The sequence below is a fragment of the Mustela nigripes genome, chromosome 13 (genome assembly GCF_022355385.1).
Source record: "Mustela nigripes isolate SB6536 chromosome 13, MUSNIG.SB6536, whole genome shotgun sequence".
NCBI classification, from domain to species: Eukaryota; Metazoa; Chordata; class Mammalia; order Carnivora; family Mustelidae; genus Mustela; species Mustela nigripes.
Window position 1 is genome coordinate 40,815,874 of NC_081569.1, and position 20,212 is coordinate 40,836,085.

At 45.2% G+C, this 20,212-nt stretch overlaps 1 protein-coding gene across 1 annotated transcript in view; it reads right to left on the reverse strand.

Moving 5' to 3' along the window:
- Positions 1-20,212, reverse strand: part of RORA (RAR related orphan receptor A) — a 709,088-nt gene that overhangs the window by 371,694 nt on the left and 317,182 nt on the right. The gene's annotated exons all lie outside the window — the stretch shown is intronic.

Consider the following 20,212-nt stretch of genomic DNA (forward strand, 5'->3'; position numbering starts at 1 on the left):
TTTCACTGGCTCAATTCTCAACACTTCCTCTGAGCAAGTGTTCTCTGGTTTTGGTGTTGTTTTACCAGTCCTCTTGTGCTCTAACTTCTCTAACTCCAAGTGCTTTTATGGCTCACCTCAAGATTTTCTTTTCCTTTAAGACATCAGCTGGGTGTTTGTGGATTCAAGAGAGGAGCAGAGATCAAAGCTGTCCCTGTCCTGGGTGACTGGAGCCTGCCACTTTGCAAGTCCTTCCTGCGATGGCAATAAGCCTCCTACCCCGAGGGCCCAGGGCAGATAGACCAGAGTGGACCCTCATATTCCTTCCGCTCAGAAAAAAGGCAGGGTGGTAGCAGAGGGCAAACCTTCATCACAGAAAGACTGTTGTGCTGCCAGTGAACAGATAGTCATTGGAACCCAGGAGATGAACACACAGAAGAGGTGCTTAGGAATAAGAGGGCTACCTCTGAGGCTCCTTTCCTGACCCTTCCTTGTCATGTCCTTAGTCCTGTACCTGGAGTTTAATCTGCCTCCCACAGTCCCAAGAGCATCCAGTGTTTTTCCTACTATCACCCTGGCAGGAGCTGGCTCCTTCCCACCTCACTACGAACCCCTTGACAGTGGGAACTTAGGAGCTCTAATGCTGTGTGTCCAATGCACCCTGCCCGGTCCCAGGTGGAGAGAGATGTCCCTAAATGTTTGCTGAATTACTGATCATTTAGACCAGCCTCCTTTGGCAGAGGGGGAAATGGGTGCTGAGAGAGAAAGCAAGGGAGGGAGAGAAAGAAATCAACCTTTCTGCAATACCCACAGACCAGCAGGCATCTCAGCATTTGACATTTATCACTTCTCTTTCCTCCCAGCACCCCAGGGAATAGGCTTCCCTGCCCCACAGACTTGTTAGTGAGTGCTGGGACACACGTATATTTGGGATAGAACAAAATGCACGGTTCTCCACAGTCAAAGGAGAGTGATCATGGCACAGATGAATGTCTGAAGACTCATGCTGACCCGGAACGGCAGCAGCGCTGTGCAGGGAGGACGCTTGGGAGGCACCAAGTGCTGCTGAAGTTTAGATCTGGCCTCCCTTACAGGCCAAGATACAGTATTCCCAAAGCTAAAACGCCAAAGGGCAGGAAACCGACGTTGGGAAAACACAATTGTGCCTTACCCCCTTCGCCTTGGCGGCCCACGGGCAGACTTAAATTTATGTCACGGGGAACTCAGATGCAGAAATAGACACGGCCGCAGGAGATGCGAATCGTAATGGACGACAAGGGATGTAAAAATACCTTAAAAGTATGAGATTACTTCTGAAACCCGGGGACGATTTATAAAGGGTAAGAGATTATAAAACAGCATCAAGTAATTTCCCAATTTTGAAAATAGAGGAAAATGTATTACACATACATAAATCCGCTCTGGAAGGTTCTATTCATAACAGGGATTAGGATTCTCTTCTTTCTGCAATACCCAATATCCAATATCCAATATTCCGCTCCATCTTCCCACAATAAGTAACCCAGATGTCACCGTCTTCTTTTCCAATGGTCTGTGCCATGCACATAAGCATCCCTGAGTTATGTCGGGACTTGTTTAGAGTCATCCAATGTTAGGACCGAAGGCATTTTCATGATCACTGACACTAACCCCCTTACTTTACATTTGTGCAAATTGAGAGCTCAATGAATTTTCTCCGAGTTAACTGTGGAGATGGGCCTAGAATACTGCATAGTTTCTAAAATGTCTCACAAATGCCATTTTTTAACTATTGACCATCCCAACTCCTCTCCGAAGAATGCAGGGTACAAATGTTAGGAAACGAGATGCTTGCTATAAAGAAGTACGCTGCCTGTCCACACCTGAGGCCCCAGCAGCAGAATCATGAGCATGTGAGCTGAGGTGGGTGATGCTTTGGAGACCCCGCGTTCCTGTGACCAGGACATCAGCTCTGGGGCCCCTTCTCAGGGACTGCGGAGAGCAGCTGAGATAAGGTGTGGCCAAGGGCTGTTCTCTTTGTGCCATTTTAGTGCAGCTGGGATGTTATGCAAGGAAATCTTTGGTATTGCAATAATCCTGGATTATAAATAATTTAGCATATTTCTTTGTAAACTGCAGTCCAGAATCCTTGCAAATAAGAAAAGGATTAACTTTTTCAGAAGTACTTGCTCTTGAGACTTTAAGTTCAAGGCAGAACAATGCTTGCCGTGGTAATTCCATCTATTTTAAGATCACAAAACCACACCAAGTTGAAACCAGAGCAGAAGATATTAATGCAGTGCTCTCTCTGAAGGGCCCAATAGTGGGACGAGAAAGCTTTCAAAGGGAATTAAGTAGACAGAGAAAGCTCCCTGTTCATGTCCAAATCACAAGGAGGCGGCTGAATAGGATTCACAGTTCTCCATGGGAAGGACCCACACCACAGCTAATGTTCAAAACAGGGGGGAGATGTCTTGGGAAGATCAAGGACCGAGAATTCTGCTGTCAGAATCAGCTGCCTGCCCATTAGAGCCTCAAAAGACCCCCTTCCATGTGCGAGCTGATATGATCCTGCAAATGAGCCCATTTTTCTTTTTCTAACTGGCCCAAACTCTATCTGAAGGAATGTGTCATTATGTAATATTTCGCAAGTGCCCTTGATGTAAGCTTCAGATCTGGGGTGTGTGTGCGTGTGTATGCGTGCGTGTGTGCTGTGGGTGAGGGTAAGGGGTCAGCGAAGAACAAGATATACACAGAAAGTAAAGAAATTGGATGGTGAGCTGCTCAGAATGTGGAAGAACAGACAAGCATCCAGGGTGGGCATCTGGTCAAGGGGTCGGCACTTGGTCAGGTCCCATGGTCAGAGGTCATAAGAGGAACAATGCTAGCTGCAGAGAAAGCCAGAGCCAGGGAAAACTCAAGGGTCAAATGGGCAACAAAAGACAGAAGCAGAGATGTATAGACTCAGAAATCACCAGCCAGCAAGAAAGGGGCAAGGCAGGGGCAAGAAAGGACAAGAGACAGGTCAGCGAAACCACACCTCCAAAGCCTAGTCTCCAAGACCCTCCTTGATCTGGTCTCTGCCGGTCTTTCTAGCCTTATCTCCTCTGTCCCACATTTGACACCTTACATGCCATCAAAACAAAAATGCAGCAGACTCTGTTGTTCTCCATTCTTGCCTTCATTCCTTTGGTTCTCTGTACCCAGACAACCCTTTCTTCCACCCCTGATCTCCCGTTTTCCAAGATGTAGCTTTGGAGTCACCTCCTCCTGGAAGCCTTCCTTGCTCTCCAAACCTTGGGGCTAGGTTAAGTACCACTCCTACAGGCTCTGATGACATTGTGTCAATTTCCAAGCTTCCATCTAAGAAAGACGGCAGGGAGTTTTCATGCAAAGGGTCAACTTTGAACTCTGAAAAGGTCATGGCTGCTTGGAGGCACTTTGTTAAGAAGGATTCTGAGGTCTCATCTGGAATCACTAGGAAAGAATGTAGCAGTTAAGAGCCCTCTTCAGTGCACGGGCCACACTTCTGCTGTCGACCAACATCCTCATGAGCCAGATGAGGAATTTGAGGCTGAAAGACAGGAAATGTCTGCCCAGCATCACAAGGCTAGCTGACAGCAAAATCAGAATAGGAAACCAGGCCTTGTCATTCTTAACCAAGTGTTCCTTGGATTCACAAAGATTCCAGATCTGGAACATTGAAACTCTTAACAGATTCTTAGATCTCTTCAGAGGAGGAGAGTAGTTATTTAGAGATGGAGCCATTGAAGGGAAACAGGCATTCACGATTTTGCTTGGACACTGCCTGCCTGAACCTCTGTGCCATATAAGGTTTCTTCCTGCCTAATTCTCCACAAGTCTCTGCCTTTCTGCTCTTCTTTAGTTGGTGCTGTTGGCATTGCTGGTGCCTGTGAGCCAAGATAAAATGAAGACTTCTGAGCTGACTCTCCCGATATCACAACTACACTCCTTCCTGTCAGTGAAGAAGCCAAAACGAAGTAGAAGCTACGTTTCCCGACTTGGTGTTTCACTCCTCATCTGGGCATCAGAAACTTTCCCGAGAAGGAAATATACTTAGAATGGTTTCATGAGATGGACTCTTTCCTTGTCACAGGGTAAAGGGAATTTTCCAGTGGGTTCCAGTTTCAGGAGGTTACAAGGTATAAAGAGAAGGAAGGCTGGCACACTCCCCATCTGACAAGAAGTTGTCACGTTACCACTGTATTTAAATTTAGCTGCAACACCCTAAAGGATTCTAAACTGTGCTTTCCTGAGACCTCAGTGGTGACACGAGACACGTGCTTGCCGACCCCCTCTCCCATCGTCCTGTGCTTCTGTCAGAGTTTGGGAGGTGAGATAAATTCTCCCAGCATGGCCTGAGCTTGGAAAGGGTCGTCTAACCCTTAAACCTGAAGAGAATCACCTGGATGTCCGCCTTTATGTGCTTCAACAGCAAATGACCTGGTTGGCCAGGTTACCCAAGGACACAGTTCTAACCAAAGATGGGAGAATTCCCAGAACTGGAGGCAAATGTGAGATGATGATAGGACATTCCCTAAACCCCCGATCCCAGAATGCTCGACAGCAATTAGCAACCATGTCCTTTGTCTCACCTCTGCTGTGTTTTTAGCAGCTTGGTTTCTTCCGAGGACAGGGCAAGTGGGAATGGGATTAGGCTGGGAGTCCTGATTTTCTGAGGGAAGAGAGTGTTATTACATGTTTTCATTTCGAGTCTCACTGAAGGATTTCTGGGTAACGAATCCCCTACCCTGCCTGATGAGACTCTGTCATCTTTGGGCACCCACCTCACCGCTCCATGAGAAAGTAAAGAAGCCACTCTGGAGGTGAATTCTAAGCAGCTGAAGAGAGAAGAGTGCACTGTATGTGTTTTTGTTTTTTTCAAGTCCTATAAGGACGAGGCTCTTAAGGGACGAGGGAGCATGGAGGAAGGAGAAATGGGTGACAGAGCCTCTGAGGGATCAATAAATTCGACTGTTTCTTTACACAATGGGAAGGATGGTGCAGGGAGGCAGATGGGAGAAAGAATCCCAGGATCATAAATTTTAAAGCTGAAAGGACCCTTAGAGGTCACCTAGTATAACCTCCTCTGTCTTATAAATGAAGAAACCAAAAGTCAGAAACGTGAATGCCCAAGGTCAGGCTACTTGTGAAGAGCCAGGACATGAATCGTGCTCTCCTGAGTCCCCAGTCCAGGACCTCTCCCCCAGTCCACAGAGACTGGGCTGATGCCACCCCATCAAGCAGCCACGTGAACACTTATGTGCCTACAGGGTGACCCCATGCCCACTCCCGAGGGACCTCCCATAATGTTCCTCTCCTCAAAACCAATGTCATGGCTTCTCACTTTCTCTGAAAACTATCTTCATTGGCCACATGGGCACAGAGACAGTTCTCCCAGTGAAGAGCTCTCACGGCTGTCTCTGTGAAGCCAGCAAAGCTGCTTCGGTGATCATTTTTTACCTCAGCAGCTCCCTGACAAGAGGATTAAGGCAGGCGGCTTTCAAAAAAGTCTCAGGAATAATTTAAAACTCACTATGCTAATGCTCGCCTAGAGTTTTGTACACTTTCGTGAAAACTCATAAATCTCTCCTGCCACACCCTAGCAGCAATCCTGTCACTGGCATGGCTTAATGAAATTAAGAAAGAAATAGAGTGAACCCGGTCATAAATTAGGACCAGAAACCTCACTGTGCAGACAAAGCTTTCAAAGTCACAAACCAAAATCAAGCGTGGAGTCATGAGTCTGGGGATTGTTGAGGCAGTAGGCGGTAGTTCTCTTGGAGGGGGGCTTCCTCTGCAGTCCTTTCCACAAACAAGATAGGCCAGGGACTAGAACACAGTGCTTCTTAAATGTTAGCTTGCATCAGAATCGCCATAAGACTGTGCCACAACCCAGTTTGCTGGGCCCTGCTCCTTGATTTTCTGACGGGGCAGGTCCAGGGCGGGGCCCGAGAATCTGCATTTCTAACGAGGTCTCAGGAGCCGTTGGTGCCGCTGGTCTGGTTGGGGAACCGCACTCTGAGAACCTGTGGGTTGGAAAGACCCACGGAGGCCTCTGCTGGGGTGGGATTTAATGACAATGTGGGGAGATGGGAGGTGAGGTGGAATTTAAAAATCCCTTCACAGCCACAGCAGGTAGGGTAGGAAATCGAAACGCACAGACGTGAGGGCCCCGTTGTCATAGCACCAGCATCGAGCGGTCCCTTGAACAGGGAGGTGAGCAGTGTGCGCCAGCTCCTTTAGTCACCTCTAAAAGATAACGCCTATCTGAGCAAAAGCAAACACCGGGAAGCTTAAAAACCTGGGGTCCCCGCGCTCGTTCCTCAAGCAGGAGAAAATGTCTTTATGTAGAGAAAGTGCAGTGTAAATAGAAAGTAGGGCTCGATTTCCTCAAGCTGGAGTCAAAGAATCTGCTGAGAAGGCCACATGACACACGAAATGAAATCCAGGTCCTTGATACCCGGAGGCAAGAAAGAGAACGGAGGATCCAAGAAAATCCAAACGTTCCTGAATTTCTCCAGTAAACAGTTCTGATCGGATTCGCTGTCTATTTTGGAACATACATGAGGTTCATTAATTGGCATACATTAAACAGGAAAAAATAAAAAAAAAATAGAAAAAAAGGTGCTGGAGGACAAATCAGTAATTGCTCCTTTAGAGCAAACCAAAGTTACTGAGAAAATCTCCTATAAAGGCTCTGTCAAAACAAGTCACTTAAGGATTAGTGAGAGCTAAATCCTCCGTCAGAGAGATTTTCCTCAACAGTCGTAAATGGGTTTTAGTATCAGAAAATCTTAGGAAATATTCTTTCCCTGCCCCCACCCTCCACCCGGAACGGTTCTTTCAATAGCTTGGCATCTTGGAGAAGCACAGTGTTTCCTTAGACTGAGGCTTCTTCTTTAAAAAAAAAAAAAAGAAAGAAAGAAAGAAAGAAAGAAAATAAGTAAACTGAACTAAACTCTGTCGTTTACAGCAAAGTCAGTGGCTGGAAATAAATCATGACAAGACCCTGTGCATATTTCAGAGGCTTGCCCATACGACACACACATTCGGGCACTCTCCTCCCTCAGCAGTCTCCCTGAGAACAATGAATATATGGCTATTCTAAGCTGGTGCTCTTTCCTCAGCTTTCCACCTCTTTCTACTTGGTCTCTTTCCTTGAGATTCAATTGCTCAATGTACTCATGTGGTAAGGACAGGAGCTTAAACTTCTTCCTTAAACACGTGTAGGTGATTACTTTTTTTTAATTAGAAAAAGGTAAACATTGATCGTATCGAACTTTCTTCCTGGCAGCCTTCTAAGACTACACATTGTAATTCTGTCAGCAAAGGGTCATCTTTTCTCTCTCTTAAAACCATCAATCAGGACTCACATTACAGTTCTGAGCAGTCTCTGGAGTTCCCCTCACTGGATTAGGGAGGTCTGTCTCTGTTACTAAGCTGGTGTATGGAAAAGACCAACTCACACTGTAAGTTGTGTGTCTCACTGAGAGACACGCCGGCATTTATCCCCACGAGAGGGTGACCTGGCCAGGCCATTTTCATATCTGCCTCCCAGAGGGTTACACTCCATTTTTTCTGCCTAGATATTTGTTCTCCTATCAGATCTTAAAGCTAACACACCCTGGGCATCACCAGTGCCAATCAATGGAAAGCTAGCATACTTGCAAAATGCTCCATGTGCGAATAAGGATTGATTTTACCCTGGTGATACACAAGCAATTCTAAATTTCCCATTTCCACCACTAGATGCTCAAGAGAAATCCATTGCCAGACAAAAATATTTCTCCTGATATGCATACAAGCGTCTTAGTTACCGACCTGGTTTTAGGCTATTTCCTTCTTACAGAGCGACCCCAAATTTCAATCCCCAAATATTTCCCTTCCCAATCTACTCTATAGCTAAAATTTCACCACTAAAAAAATCCTCACGCTATTTTAAGTCTAGAAATACCCTTTTCACATTAAATTATTGCAAGAAGCAACCCACTAAATCTACTTAATCAGCATCACTCCTGAGACTTTATCAAGTCTTACTTTGGTTGCTTCGCCAAGACAATTTAGCCTTGGGGTTATACAGACCTGAGTTGGAACCTAAGAGCTGTCCTTTCCTAGTACTGTGAATTTGGGCAAGTCACGTCTCCTCTAAGAGCTCTGGCTGTGTCATTTACAAAAGGGGAGTCAGGGTACAAACCTGCGAGGAGTGAATAAAGAAACAGGAAGAGCACACTGTGTGGGGTTTGCCATCTGGACAGTGCTCAGTAATGTGAATTCCCCTTCTCGAAGGCTGGCTGGTCAGGGAGAGCGATCCGGATAGATAATCCTCCCCAGGTTGAGAAGCGATAAAGAAACAGGGCACATGGTGGGAAGGGCAGCTCTAGGAGGGGGTCGTGGCCCGTGTGCATGTGTGTTGTTCTTAAAGGCAGCAGTGGGAACAAGGAGAACACCAGTGACTCAGGAGAGAGGACTGAAGAGCTGAATTAACGGTCAAAAAAAAAAAGGAGAGAAAGGGCCAGCCATTGGCCTCTCCTTTCATCGGCGGACAGGGCAGCTCTACCCGTGTCTTACAAGTCTCCCACCAGTTCTGCCCTAACTTATTACATATCAGGGCCTTGCACTCATTATCTCCACAATGACATCTCAAGATCTCTGCTTGTGGGATTAATGAGTAATCATGGTGTACACATAATCTCCTCTTCGGTAGAGATCACATTAAACAGTTGCCTTAAATCTTGTTCTTGTAGTGGAGGGGGATATGAATGCTAGATGAAGAGGCAAAGAAACTAATGAACTAATGATTTTGGTGATGCGTCCAGGAACCACAAATGCCTACTTTTGGGGGTAAGAATAAGCCTCCCTTAGTCTGATTAACCACTGCTCAGGCAAAAACCCGTGTTTTTGTGTTCCACGTCCACTGGAGAGATCTGCCGTGCCTGAAGATGTATTTTTGAGACCCAAATTGAGCCCCCTGTTTCCCAAGTGAGCTGTGAATTTTATTTCTGTGGAAGTCCGTATGAACTTGTACTTTCACTGAAAAAAGGCAGCTTAAATAAAAGAGACGAACCTGGAAATTTTTACGATGTCTGTCGCTAGGTCCGATAACACTTACGCACATAACGCTCCCTCAATCCCATAAAAGTTGACAAGTGTAGCCCCACATCTTAATAAATTTACTTCAGTCTTCTTATGCTTTCTCTCCAACACAGAGTCATCTAACTGGGGAAGCAAAACTGTGCCCACAATAAAGGAAGGAAGACCTTGGAAAAAGAATAGGCAGGGCTGTACTGAGTTAGAGAAAAGGTAGCACGTTTACCTAACACACCTGCCTCCTTCTATCCTTGTCCTGGAGGAGCCAATGCTGGGGACGGGTCCTAAGTAGAAGTCGAAAAACTCTAAGTTTAGCAAAGGAAGCTATAATTCTTGAGTATCTACTATGCAATGACTCGTCTGACATCACACGTAACAGCCCAATGAAGCAGAATTATTTTCTCTATAGACCAAAGAAGCAGAAGCTCAGGCTGTCCAAGCTGCAGATGAGTAAGTGACAGAATCAACCTGCAAACTGGGTTCTGGTGACTCCAAAGCATGGACGGGGTAGAGCCAGGATGATCTTCAGGCTTGGGAGGCCTTCCGTTTATGGGCAGGATGGGTTTTATTCTAGGCTCAAGGAAGAGAAGGAATCAGAACTGATAAATCTCTGTAAAGCTCAGGTCCTCTAGGCAGGAGGGGAGGCAGGGCAGAACCCTTCCAAAAATTAGGCAATGCTTTCTGGGAAACATCACATAGGATTGGATGGTGAAGTGCACCAAAAGCAGCTGTTCAAAACTACCATAAAGTTCTGTGTAGTATACAGTTGTCAGGGATCCAATCTGAGGGCATGAGGGGGGTGGGAGGGTAAGGTGGGGGACAAGCCATGATCTCAGGCTTACTGATGGATGAGACCATGGTAGATATTCCCTGGCAATCGCCAAAAACATCTAGCAAGGAGTCCCATGGATAGTAACTGACCTTCAGGCCATCTGTAAGCCTGCACTGGGGTCAGTGGTGATCCACATCCTATTAAGGGGAACATGGAGCAGTGTTTCATCTCCACACCACCAGGGGTTGTCAACAATGCTACAGAAACCACAGTTTGGCCTTGGGCAGCCCAAATGCAAACATGTCTTACATATGCCATTTTCCAACCTCGTCTTCTTCTATCCTGAGTTAGGATCTCCTAGGCAAGAACTTAGAGAAGTAAATATGAATATGTCATTTTCAAAAGTCTCAACATGGAGAGCACCGACCACCTGAGCAGGTCAAAAGCAGATTAGCGCGCAGTATGCTGAAGTTTATGTCCCAATATGGACATGGCACCTTCACAGCTCTTATCTGATTGAGTGCACAAATATGGGCTGGAAATGAAATGATTACTAATTTTCTGAGGGGAAAAGGGGAAATCCAGTATAATGACTGGGTAAAATGTTAGTAATGAAAGGTAAGTAACCCAGACAGGGAGTTTCCTGAGCAAGCAGAAGCCAGCAGTTTTCAGCCACACTTCTTTCATGGTGTTCTCTTAAGGTTAGGTTGATAGATATCTGACATGCTTGACCATGTACTGAAACCACCTCTTGCCATTTCACCAGGTAGGGATGTCAGCAAAAAGCCTTTTCAGCGTAAGTAGCAGCCCACTATCCAAAACAACTCCCCACCCTTTAAACAAATGACTTAGTAAACCCAGATTAAATACAGCTTTATCAGGATGGAGTTTGAGTAATCTCTGAATCAACAAAATCTGGGGAATGTGTGTACAGAATATCCATTATACAAATGTCAGACCACAAAGTCAAACTCTTTCTTGAGATGCTGTTGAGGACTTTTTAACCCAGCCAATACAGGACAGTGAGGGAAGCCCGGAGTCCTGCTGGCTTCCACCGGACAGCCTGCTTTTCCTGATGCAAAGATCAGGAAAGCAGATTTTCCACAGAATTATTCTAGTTGTTTCCGGGAGAGAGCAAGATAGCCTTTTCCCCTTTGTCTAAGTGGAAAATTCCTTCTCTGAGCTGCTTTAATTGCTATGGGGTAAGCTTGCACATCACACAACGTGACAATCACAATACAACTGGCACCATTTGGTGCTTTTTAACTTTTGTTGGGTACAAGATACAAAGACCAAGATTAAAAGGGTCATGTATTGTCTGCCAAATGGAATGCTTCAAAGTGAAATGGTTCAGCCACATAATTAGGGGGAGAAAAGAATTAAAATACTCCCTCACATACAAAATTAAGTATGCTCACAAACTGATCAACACAGGAAAATAGAAACATAGTAGCCCGAGAGCCCACAGCTACTTGGGATTGTAAGGGGCATTTTAAAACAGCATCTTCCTGATGGATACTGAAAAGCATGGGCTGTTGTTTCAATATTGCTGTTACAACAGTCCAGGATACTGATAGAGCACAAGGTGAGGTGAGTATGCTTCAGAATCAAATAGAGCTGGGTCAAATACTAGGCTGTTCACTCACTACAGACATGTGGTTTGGGGCAAGTGTCTTATTTTCTGAAACTGCCTTATATTCTTTAAAACGAATCATAGTGCCCTTCCTCATATATTTTTTACACAGATATAATAGGATTATATGTAAAGTATGGGACCTCTGCACATACCACATCCTTCATATTATTACTGTCCTCCCCCAACTTGGAGGGCAGAAACCTCACATGTATGTCTCTGTAGTTTTTTTGAAATTATGCCTATATATGAAAAGCACACAGTAAGTACTTCTTGGCATTTATTCAATAGCAAACAATGATTATTTATCTTTTGTACCGTATAACCCAGAAGTCCCCAAACATTCTTGTTTCATGATTAATGTATCAGTCATTTTTTCTTTTATAGCACTCCTGGGCTAAAAGAAATGATCTAACAGTACTGTTTATTAATTAATTAGGCCCAGATAATAAGTGTGTCCTGACAATTTAGTCGTTTTTTGAAACTATCAGGCACATAAAGAAAAATAAAAATAGGATTTTCATCGTTAAGTAATCACAAGTACTTACTTCACAACTTCTGAACCCTTGGCATTTGATGGGAAAGCCCCGCCCTCATTTCCTGCTCCACACTGTACCACGTGGCTCTGACTTATATTTTACCAAATGTCAAAAACCTAGCTTCGCAAAGGTGTGACATCACTGAAAATATTGTTGTGCATTCCAGTAGTGAAACTGTGAACTGACTTGAGCTGGTAGTTCACACGATGTCTGACAGATGTCAAGAATTGATACACTTTCCTCAACTATTTAAACTACTTCCTGGCACTCTTTTGAGTTTGCTATAATGCCCAGGGTGCCTTGGCTCACTGTCTGGGAACCAAAAGGCTAATCTACCATATCAAATCAGATTGTTCTCTTATGTGACTGTGTCATGGAAATACGGATGGGACAATGTTATAGGTCCATCTGAGGAATGACAAGACTTGTTATGACAGTGGCCTGGCTGTATTTCTATTTTGCTTGTTAGCCTTCAGTCTTTCACTTAGTTAAAAGCTGTCCTCGTAATGTCATATGGTCACCAGATAGATTCTGCAGTGGCACTTCTAGGAATAGAAACGGATAAACATCTATTTATCTCAGTATCAAATGTTAACTTACTTCAAAAACCATAGGGTAGTGCAAAGTTTTTCATTTTTTCATTTTCTCATTCATAGGAATTCATAGCTGCGGCTCAGCTTCCTATGGGTTTATGTGAGATGAAGGAAGGGCCTCTCTCCTCTAACATGTGAGAGGGGCTCATCACTTCAGAGCTCTGCTTGCATATATGCAAGCACCGGCATCTGGAACCGAACCCAGGTCTGGGGAAGCAACAGGGCTTGCCACTGCTCCTGGTTAGAATGTGTTCTGTCTTGCTTTATAGGCACGTGCACAGAGCTGAAAGATGATTTAAACCCTGCTCAGGACAGTGGTAAGGAGAGGCAGGGCGGGGCAGATGGTATATGGGGCGCATACTTAACAACGGCTCCCTGAGAGGGAAAACCCTGCTTCTCAGCGCTGCCTAGTTTCTAGGTTACAAAACCCCCACCACACAGGAGTAAGGTCACCGAGTTCAGAGTCAGGATGAGAAGCACACCACCAGCTCTGGGTTTCTGCTCTTCTAGAGCTGCCTGGAGAATGCTCCTTTAGCTAAAGGGGAGATATGCAAATGTTCAAGTTTATGTTTTCCTAATTGAGGATTTCTCTCAGACGTAATAAATGAAGTTGAAAGGAAAAAAAAATAGAAGAGTGCTTTGGAGAGAAAATAGGCTAATGTGAAGCATTTTACGCAGGGGATGAATTCTGTGACCCCCCTCTGGGTGTGGGGAGATTACCCTGACCTCTGACCTTGCCGGCTGAGCCGTCTGGCTCAGGGAAATCAAGTCAACAGTATTCATCAGGCGCCCAATACTTGTATGAGTAGTTTTGGAGGGTGCCAGGAGAAGACTGTGGAGACTGTCTACTGGGATGACAACGTCACGGGGGAGAGGAGGCTCTGACCTCTACTCACAGCAACCTTAGAGGAGGTCAGGTAACGCTGTCTTCCCCAGGGTACACGCTTGGCAGAGACAAGCAGGAACCACTGTTTCCACCACTGGACACATTTATGGGCCCTATTGCCCTATTTGGCAAGAAGCTTTGTATAAATGTCTTCTGGAATCTTTCTAGGGGGGGGGGGTGGGGGGTGGCGGGCAGTGTGGTAGTCACTTTCTATCAGGCCTCCACACTCGCTGAAGGCTCCTGACACATGATGCAAAGCTGGGCTTCATTTTGAAGTTTAATTGGCAGAACTATTCTACTCCACCAACTCTTCCCCGCCAAACGCTGTGCAATTCGAGGTGGCCTTTTCAGAGACTCACCATCGAGAAGGTACAAGCTCTCCCGATGTATGTTCACAGTTGAGTGTACACAGAAATAAATGCATAGAAACACAATGGTTATTACAGGGGTGACTGCCTCCCCAGGGACCCTGAATTTAGAATTATGCAAAACAGAAGGCCAGTCTAAGACTTCACTTAACAGTGATTTAAGTGAGGCAGCAATGAGTAGAGTATCTTCTAACACATTAAAATTTCCATGGCAAACCCATTATAAAATGCCTTGCTGTCCCATTGATTTGATAAGCCCCCAGGGGTACCTTTTGCATTCATATACAGTGATATATAAAGTATCTGGTTTGCTTTGAAAAATGGAAGGTCGGTACTAACAATCCTTGGGCTGCTATGATTTCCCTCTTATTTATAATAAGTGCCTGCTAATTGTGGACCTTCTGCTCAGTGCTGGTAACAGCATTTGTTTTGCACTGGAGGGGTCTGCAACACTTAGTTACAAGGTATCCCTGTTCTTCGTAACATTTCAAATACCAAGTAACTGTAGAAGTAGAGTTGAAACAAGCGAATCACTGTGCCATTTGCACATTCATCCCCCCACCCAAGATTTATGCTGGTGTCATTAAAGGCCTCCTCTCTAACTAGGTTCACGTTTAGGATTTTGGAGGTCCTTACTGGGGCAGAGTGGAGCTTTAGATGCATGGTTTGTGGAGTAAGAGGGGTCTATTCCCTAAATATTTATTTGCAGGGGGGCTGAGAAGCAGCCTTGGGCTGAAAAACAAGGATCACCACGGGATCACCAGCAGTGCCAGTGAGACTCAGCCACAGGTCTGAGAGTCTGATGGGAAGATTTTCGGATGGGTTGGATGTTCTCTTTCACTATGCTGGCTATAGTTTGAACCCATCCGGCCCTAAGGGCTTATATATACCTTGGGGAGAAGGGGTTGTACACATCAGCTAAAAGAAGTTTAGCATCAAGTTCTAGAACACTTTTGGGTTCAAACTACTTAACTAAGATGAAACATTCCTAAATGAGCCCAGAGACAGAAAACATCTTTCCTCACTTCAACATAGGCTCCTATTCTGTCCTGGTAATGAAAGATTTGAGAGGGTTGGTGGCTAGAGCCAGCAATCAACCATGTGAAGAGGAGGAAGTCCATAAGAAATGGTCAAAAAAAAAAAAAAAAAAAAAAAGTCCTAAGGGTGGTATGGTTTGGGGCCGATACTGATGGCATCAGGGGAACTCAGGGCTAGCAGAATCTAGCGTTGAGTAAAAGTCCAGACTAATTCCTAAACACACAGAAAACACCATGCTGGGAGCTCAAAGGGACATTGAGTTTTGGAATGAGCTTTGTAAGGGGCTGTACTGCCTGCATTAACAGGTGAGGGCTAGAAGCTCTGGTCTTAGCATTAATGGGACTCATTCATACCCATGGGCTGGAAAGGCTTAGGAACATTTTGGTCACCTAAGTTTATATTAGCCCCTCCTCTTCTTCCATATAAGCTTATATTAGCCCCTCTTCTTCTTCTTCTTTTTCCTAGTCTTAGTTGTGTTATAATCCCTGATCTTGGACCACTTCTCTGAGCCACTGTGCAACCAGGTTCTCTGAAAGGTGTCAAGTATTCGCGGGTTTCTTCCAGATTGACCTGAGATTCCCTCCTTTGCATTGCTATGTGAGTGCAAAGCATGATGATAAAAAATATCATTCTTCAGACACATCAAAGACAGCTCATTAAATCAACTTTTTTCCCCTGTGTATCTGTTGTGTGTATGTGGTTTTTTTTTTTTTTTTTTTTTTTTTTTTTTTAAACAGGGACTACTGTGCTTTCTTTCAAGTGACAAGAGTTATGACAGCTGCTCTATAAGGTATTCAATGGTTAATTAAGACACCAGTGTCATTGCTGAGCTCTTTTGTGTTTTATAGAAAGCAGTTGCTAAACAGATGAAAGTAGGTCTGAGGCGAGGGGTAGCATAACTATTATTTCAATTAATAAATAGCTCTAAAAGTGAAGGAAGTGATAAAGGCCTTAGGAGCGTCCCTATCTGCCCTGGTTCTGTCAGGAAAATTCAACAGAGCACTTGTGATTGCCATTGCTTCTGTTTAAGGGATCCAAGTAAGCGGGGTCACCTGTGCTGAGCAGGTTAGCGTCTGCCTGGTTCTTGGGGCACCCCCTAGTGACTCATGTGTACCCTGGCACATCCACTTCCCGGCAGCAGAAGGAAACTGTGCCCGACTCACCTCTTTCTCTCCCACCTGCATCCTCTCCTCCCTGCTCCTCCTCCCCCTGCCCCCCCCCTGCATTCCACCAAAGAAGCCCTAAAATGTATTTTCAGACAAATATCAGGGAAGCATTTATAAATATTTCAGAGGTGTTTCATAAATAAATAAGCAAATCTACAAAAAGACTTCCCTCTTTTAATGAGATCTTGGCTGTGGTATATGCCTTTTACTGGAGCATCATTAAAACCAGTTGGGGAGATTTTTATACTGGACTCTCTTTTGGGGGGTTTCAGCACATATGAAGAAGCCTGCTATGCATCTGCGAAACGTGCAGGCTGGTCCCTGACAGATTAGGCAGCTCTGGCACGAGGGAATAGCTTTTACTCTTTTTAAAGTAAATACTAATCAATAGCAACTGTACCGACAAAAACCTTCTTGCCGCTTAATTGCACCACAGCTACTCATAGACCCCAACAGAATTTTCCCCTAGATGTAATAAAATTAACTACCAGGGGCTGAGCTAGTAAGTTATCACCATCTCTCTATTCAAATGTAATTAACACAACCCCCCAACTGCCACTCGTACCATTAAAGCACCACGTGTATGTATAATTTCCAAACAGGGTCTGAAGGTCATGCCCACATCAATCTTTGCAACACACGCATTCGCCCAGGAAATCAAACTGGCATGGAGGTGGTCCCAGCAATTACTGGAAATCTCTTCGTCTCTGAAATTTTGTTTGTTGTTCCCCTTCTGCAGCTTAGTGCGCTCTGTGGTCTCTCTGGCCATGTCAGAAAGAGCCACACTGTGTCAGAGGCGAACAAGTGATTTAAGCTGATTTAGCAAGCAAATCTAGTACCCTGCTCTGGGCTGATCCCACTGCTAGAAATGTAGGAGTTTTAACAACAGCTTGGGATGGATACTAATGGCCCCTTCTGTTAATAACTGCTAATATTTTTATCACACATTAGGATTTTTTTTTAGGACTTTTACTTACATTTTTCTAACTCATTATTATTGTTGGCAATTACAGTAAGAGCAGCGGCCATTTATTGAACACTTGGACTAAGCACTTTACATATCTAGTTTATCATTTAATCCTTAGAAAAATGTTATGAGTGAGGAATTATTACACCTAGTTTAAAATTAAGGAAACTGAGGCTGAGAGAGAGTAAGTAAGCCATGTGCTCCAAGCACTAAATCAAAGAGCATGAGGATTTGAACCCAAGTGTCTGACTCTAAAGCTCATGCTGGAGCACGTAATTGCTTTGGGAGGGGGGCTGTCATCATCATCACCACCACCATCAGCATCATCTGCATTTTACACATGTGATAAACAAGGCACAGAGAGGGAAAGCAACTTGCTCAGGGCTGCCCAACTTGGAAGGGTTGGGAAGAAGAGCTAAGGGGCAGCCACGGGGAGTGGTTAGTGGCATCTCTGATTCCCTAAATGCCCATCATGTCATAGCAGCCATTCTGCCTTTTTCAAGGATCACTGGAAAGAGCAATAGAAGAGACCCGAGACATTGTCCATGAACCTATACAAGACATTGCTTGGTGACATTCAGCCAGAGACATGCCCTCTCTGGGCTCAGGGACCTCAACTACATAACAACGAGTTAGAGAAAACACCTCTTAAGTCTCTTCCAGATCTAACACTTTCAGCTAATTGTGAATTCTTTGAGCTAGGAGAGACCATCCATGGAAATCTAACATAGCATTATTTTCTCAAAACTTGACTTGTAATGCCCCCGTTAGAACCCAGATAACCAGGTCACAAAGCCACAACTTTACAAAAGCAGTGACGGGCTGAAGATGCCTCCACGTCCAGCTTTCTTTTAGGACTAATCCAGGAGCTGCTCCAGGAGCCCACAGGTAAAGATAGCATGAGCTACCCTCTATCTAGTTCCCACGTGTAATCTGGCAACGTGGCCCCAGTTGTGAAGAGGTCTGCGCAAAGTCAGTGAGTCTGAAACTCCACTCACAACTCAAGTACTGTCATTCTTCAGCAGTGGACTCTGCTGTCAGAGATCTGCTCCTAGATGCACAATTAAAGGACCAAGGGTCCTTCTATGATGGCAGTTTCTTGACTTCTTCAGTCACAGATGCCACATTCTGGCTTCTGAGACTGTACATGGGGTCTGACTGCTCAGAATTCCCCACCTCCACCCAGAAACACACAAGCCACATGCTCACGGGGTTTCTTTCCCGCCCATAGCTCATCCTGGGCAGGAGGCTTGCGGAGTCAAGTTTAGAGTTGATCCATCTTGGTGAGGCCCCTGGGTCAGGCCCTTCATTAGCCCTGAGGCTAATGAAGCTCTGAGGGGACACTGGCGCCTAAGCTAACCATGTTGTGTTTGTGTGTCAGAGACTGGGGGACCTTTAGTGTCCAGAGATCCGTGGCATCAATCTATTTCCATTTAAGTATGTTTTCCCTTGATTCAGAATGAACCAGGAGAAGCAAAAATACTAATCAAATCGGAATGCAAATATCCAAGGCTCCTTTCTCTCAGAAATGTCCTATTTTCCCCCCTCCATGGTACTAATGTTTTAGAAATAGAAGGCACCTCTGGAGGGACAGGATAATACAAAAATTTAAAATCTGTAGAAAATGAGTACAGGGGTAGGCGGCACTATTAGTGCTACTAAAAATAAGCTTTGGGAAGCTACAATAAATGGAAAAACCAGAAGAGCCATTCCTTTTTTAAACTGTATTGAAAATCCTGTATGTCCGGGAGCCATTTTCTCCAGAGATTCTAACAATAATACTTTGGATTCAATATTCATTTCTATAGCAGTCTCTCTCCCATTTTGTCTTCCCACCCGACCCTCTCCTCACCAGGGTCCCAGTAATGCAGGCTGAATACTGAGCTTGTTACATACCCAAGACAGTGTGGTTTTGCCAACCGAATATTGTGTAGATGCCCCAGCACTGGGGGGTATTATGCCCTTCTTGCCACTTGGTATCCTGAACACACGAATTCTTTCCCTTTATTTTTATTTTATTTTTTTTACCGAGAGTTCTCAGTCTACCAGAGACACACCACCCAGTACTGGAGAGAGGGGATGTCCCCTCAGACTCAGGGATACTATCATCCACAGAGCCCAGCATGCTGCCCCGTCTGTTTGGCCCCTCAGTGGATGAACTTCTCTGATGTTGTTACTTCAGAACGGCAGGGGAGGTGGACAGCTCTGCTCATACCACTCATCCCAGGGCAAGTTAACACGTGTCTGGGGACTCCACGTGAACCATCGACAGCTCTACTGGCTTGGAAAAATGGCTACAAATTTTCAGACCATAAGGATACGGGCTCCCAATATGTTACCTGCTTTGGGTTCTCTTCCAGATGCTGGACACATCTGCCAGCCTCAGGCACAGACGCCCAGGGGAGCTACTCTGAGTCATCAGGGAATTTCTGTGATTCAAACAGAAAAACAGAAAGAGCATCTTGCTAAGGCTCAGGTGTGGATGCCTCAGAGACTGACCCCTCAGCACTTAGGTGGGCCACCAGGAAAAGTCAAGGTTGGCAGCAAACCCAGCATCGAAGTTGTCTCCTGCCTTTCCATCTCTCAGGTGGAGCCTTCCTGAAATATTTAATCTCCACACTCGCACTCCCATAAATGGAAAGAGATGTCCTGTGAGGAAAGCTGTAGAAACAGAGTCACAGAATATCCATAAAGGGGGGGCACTTAAAAAGCAGCCAGACTACTTCCTTCATTCTATACATGAAGACACCGAGGAACAGGGGCTCAACAGGGCCCCGACTCAGCATGTGTCAGAGTTGGGGACAGAGCCCCAGCCTGGGCATTCGCCTTCTAATTCCAGTTTCTTACCACCACCCAGGGCCCCTTATTTTGTTTCTTGTTGGATTCATGGAGTCTCTGGGAAGAGAGCGGCCTCCGGTGGGACAGGAGTGAAAGGCCAAGATTCACAACACCTCCCTCGTCTTTTACAAGCCCATCTGGAATGTATTATGATTCCTTGCCCCCTTCCCCGCCCTCCCCCCCTTTTTTTTTCTTTTCCCCCTCAGTCTGGGCATTTCTGCCTCTTAAAAGCACCTAACCCTTCACCGTGGAGGTGATGCAGAAATCTGCCAATAAAGTAAGCCTGAAAGCCCTTTGCTTCCTGCAGAAAAATCTATATGTGCCCTTCAGCCTTATAATTGAG